Here is a 4,620-nt window from a genome sequence, read left to right as displayed (position 1 = left end):
CAATTTGAAATTGTTAAATATTGCCGTAATGATGTAGACATTCTTCGACGATCGTGTATGGCGTTTAGAAAGATCTTTCTAGAACGTGTATATATATATATATATATATTTGAGGAATGCACAACTATCGCTTTTTCGTGCATGAAAGTTTTGCAAAAACTTTTTGCGCGAGGAAGAAGTAGAAATCATTTCGTCGGACGGATACAAAAATGCGGACAGATATTTGCGAAAAGTTTTAAAGTGGCTAGTGTAGAAGGAGCGTGAACTCATCGCATAATCCACGCTGGACGCGAATATGAAATTGACGGCAGGCGTGTTGATAGATACTACGAGTTGGAGTCGGCAAACGGAATGCAACGTTACGTTTCAGTTTTATGAGTGTTTCTGGCATGGTTGTCTGACGTGCTATCAGGTTAATCGTTACAGAACGCTTTCGTCTACAAATCGTAATGATACAATTGATGCGCATTATGAGCGAACTCTTGTATCGACATATTGCTTTTGAAAATGGGGCTATTACGTTATAGAAAAATGGGAATGCGACTTCGACCGGGAAATGCGTGAAAATCTTGAGATAAATGATTTTCTCAAGAATCACACGTTAATAAAATCCGATCTTCTCGATCCGCGCGATGCGTTTTTCGGTAGTTGCACAGGAAACATCGCTACCTGATATAAAATTACGGGCACAGAGAAAATATGCTATGTTACCGTATGCTCTCTGTATCCGTATGTGTTGAAAATGGTTTCCCATACGGTTCTCACCGATATTTATATCGGTGAGGAGTATAGCGAATTAATCGGTAAAGTGCCAAATATTAATTTTGACTTTGTCGAGGATCTTGTACGGTATAAAGTACCTCCCACCACGTAATCTATTTCACCCGGTATTCCCGTATAGAGTAAAAGGAAAGTTGCTTTTCGCCTTGTGTTGGAGCTACTGCGAAACATTCTCGCAAGTAACGTATATTCACAATCGTCCCGAAGAGCGTGAATTCAAAGGTCTTGCGAATTACGCAAAGCCATCGAGAAGGGGTATTTTGTGACGAGCGTGAGTGAAATTTGTATAAAGTTACGCGTTACGATCCCAATACACGGCGAAGAGGATTGTTTGCCGAATATATAAATACATTTTTACAATTAAAACAGGAAACAACGGATGGCCGAGTGAATGCGGGGACAATGATGTCGAGGCTAAGGAACAATATCTGAGGGAATAAGAAAAAAACTGATATCATTCTTGACAGAAATAACATTCCCGGTTTACGCTTGGTCGCTAAGTTTTATCTAAATTCATTTTGGGGAAAATTCGGCCAGCGAACCAATCTGCCTAATACTGAGATCGTAAAATCCTGTTAACGTCTGATGACTTTACTCACGATATCTGGAGCACGAGATAACCGATATATTGCCTGTCAACGACGAGGTAATTTATGTTTCATGGCGACTACGCGAAAAGGCGGTCGTGGTTTTCCCAATAATGAACGTGATAATCGCGTCAAATATGACTGCGTTAGCACGATTAAAATTATATAAATATTTAGAAAAATTAGATAGACGTGTTTTATATTATGACACTGACTCATGTATATACTAAGTACAAATAATCCGAATGAATATGAACTGCGTACGGGTAATTTTCTGAGCGATATAACAGACGAACTCGAGAATTACGGTTGCGGAAGTTATATCGAGTCGTTCGTTTCGGATGGCCTAAAATTTTACGTGTATATCATTCGTAACCAGAAAGACGTACGCATGAAATCTGTAAAATAAGAATATAACATTTAATTTATAAAAATTTGTTAATTTTAAACTTTAATAATATTAAGAAATTAATAGTAGAAAATGAGAGAGAAAGACGAGAAATAAGAGAAGACGGAGGGTCGACAATAAATTTGCGTTTTACTGCAAATCGACTCACTGCGTTTCATGAAATTGTAACGCGAAATGATACGAAGTCATGTGCGCCTGTATTGATAAAATGTAGATTTACTATATCAATTATCGTTATTCTTTTCCATGGCTTCATAGATGAATAACCCTCCTCTTGTTTAAGCTTTCTCTTTCATTTTAATACAGAAACGTCATCGAATTTTCCGCCGATTAGGTTTACATTTAGGTATACATTTAGGTCATTAAAATGTAAAATTATAATACATTATTTTGTAAAATAAAATATGAATATTATTGTTAAATCTTCTAGTACTTAGAAATTTTATTGTACTTTAATATTGTGAATAATGTAAATAAATAAATATTTTTACGATATGAAATTGTACTTGAAACATTTGAAAAAATTATTGTAAATACAAAAACTCATTTTCCATTTTTTCACACTTTATGTAAAAAATAAACATCAAATATAACAAATAAAATGTTTTATATTTAAATCACGAGACAATTTTTTTACTGCTTCTTCTTTTTCCCTCGTCTATCATAAGCTTTTCACGTGGCATCGTATAAGCTCGTTAGCGGCGATGCCACGTCCCGAAGAAATTGTATGCTGACTTCGTCGCGGATAAGCTTATACGCGTCGCACCGCAGCGAGAATCAGCTCGGAAGACGCCACGGTGCTCTTGTCGGCTAACTATGCCGGAGATATGCTGACGCGAGCACGCGTCCGGCCGCGTGGAGGGCCTCCGCCGCGTTGATCAGCTTATCTCCCTCCCCCTTTTTTCCTTTGTACATTCTTGAAAATATTATTAAGCGCCATTTTTCCTTTTATTTGCTTTTGAAGTCTTGCACGGTAATAGAGTAGCTCATTTCGCAAAATGGATGTATGCTGGAAACATCCATAGACAACGGTCCGACCGGATGCGGGAAAACGACTTTTCTCCGGTATTTATCTCTTATGTCTGACGTACGTTTCGAGAGTTTTGTTCTATTATGCGAAATGGCAAGAAGCTTATCGTCAATTACAATATGATACTCGTCAAACAGAGTTCGAAGAAGAGTCAAACAGAGTTGGGGATACAGCAGTACCAAAGCGACGAAGAAAAATATAATTGAATTTTACGAAGATTTACCCCGTCTGGAAGATTACTCGAATAATCCGCTTTCTCCGAAATTAATGATAATCGACGATCTTATGAAAGAATCGTCGTCGTGCGATGCGATCGTGGATCTTTTCACCAGAGGCAGTCTTAGTGTTATTCTTATCTCACAGAATCTCTTCCATCAGGGGTGTGATCAACGCGATATATCGCTCAATGCGAATTACATTATCGTTTTCAAAAATCCACATGATCGCGCTCAAATTCGTCATTTAGCGCGTCAAGTCCATCCCAACGATCCGAAATTCCTAGAAGAGGCATACTACGACGTTACATCCAGGCCTTACAGCTACTTGCTGCTCGATCTGAAACAATCAATCCCGGACGAGTATTGATTTCTAACATGTATTTTTCCCAAGGATACGACTCATTACGTGCTGCCTAGATCATTTTCCAATGAATACATATAAGAGGCGAATAATCGTACGTGTCAGTCGTAGATTTTTCTCATGATGAAAGTGAGTGACGAGAAATTGTGCAGTGTGACGAAAATCGCCTCACATTCGATCGGTAAAAGAAATACCTGTCTCCTCGCGATGCTCTATCATTTGAACAAAAATCAACGCACAATCTTCTTACGTGGCGCTGAAAAATTAATTCTTTGTATCTGCGAATGTATTTTTAATACTCTCAAAGGTAGCTCGAATGTTGTGAAAAAAATCGATTAACCAAATACAAAACGGCTTTGCGTCACATCGTTACAAAATGCGGTAATTGGAAGAATAAAAGAAAGCTGTTGATGCAACGAGGCGGATTTTTATCTTATATTATCGAATCTATATTATCAAGCTAATTATCGAAGGAACAAAATAGCGGGGATAAAACATTATGGAGAGGATAAAAAAAATGGTTTTAATTTCGACGGAAAATCTCGAAAGAATGCAACATCTGCGTTAGAATCCGACATCATTCGCTAGCAGAAAGAAAAAAAAAAATCGCAGTACCGCAAAATTCGGATCACAGAAGCACTAATAATACAACGCAAACCCTCAGACTCATCCAACACGACTTGATGTGGAGATGAGTCGTATTCTTAATTCTGACTGGCCACGCGATGAAAGTGAGAGATGGAAAATATACAGAGAGGCATTATGGCGATACTTGCGATTTATTCAAGAAACGCGAAGACAGAAAGATGTACGCAACGAAAACGAAAATGCAGAAGACAACGCTACGCGAAGTACCTCCACCGATAACGAGACGACGAATGATGACATTTTTCACGATCTCACGCAAACGTCTGATATACCGCCGGCACATTCCATTAGTAATACCGGTATTATTACAAAAAATTTCAAAATTTCGAGCGAGCACAATCATGCGAGGAATAATCACTTGATGAAAAACATTGAAGAAATAGTAGAAAGCGTACTGGAATCCTATCGTAAGCATGCGCACTTACTGATAAAACTTTTGTTGTATGCTACTCGCACACGCTAGAATGCTAAGTAAAACTACCGCCAAGTATCCTCTTACGAGAGTCACAGTTAAAACTTTCACGTTTCGCCGGCGTAGTGGGGGAATAGATAGACAATACAATACTTGGACAGCTGCCAAAACGAAT

The 4,620-nt window shown here is 38.2% G+C and overlaps 1 pseudogene; it reads left to right on the top strand.

The window, feature by feature from the left end:
• The first annotated feature begins 742 nt into the window (after nt 1–742).
• On the top strand, nt 743–4,392 carry LOC147909654 (uncharacterized; annotated as a pseudogene).
• The last annotated feature ends 228 nt before the right edge of the window (nt 4,393–4,620 follow it).

This window comes from Acromyrmex echinatior, chromosome 5 (genome assembly GCF_024713525.1).
Source record: "Acromyrmex echinatior isolate Ae372 chromosome 5, ASM2471352v2, whole genome shotgun sequence".
Taxonomy (NCBI): Eukaryota; Metazoa; Arthropoda; class Insecta; order Hymenoptera; family Formicidae; genus Acromyrmex; species Acromyrmex echinatior.
The sequence above is the reverse complement of the archived record's forward strand: the minus strand, read 5'-3'. Positions and strand labels throughout refer to the sequence as shown.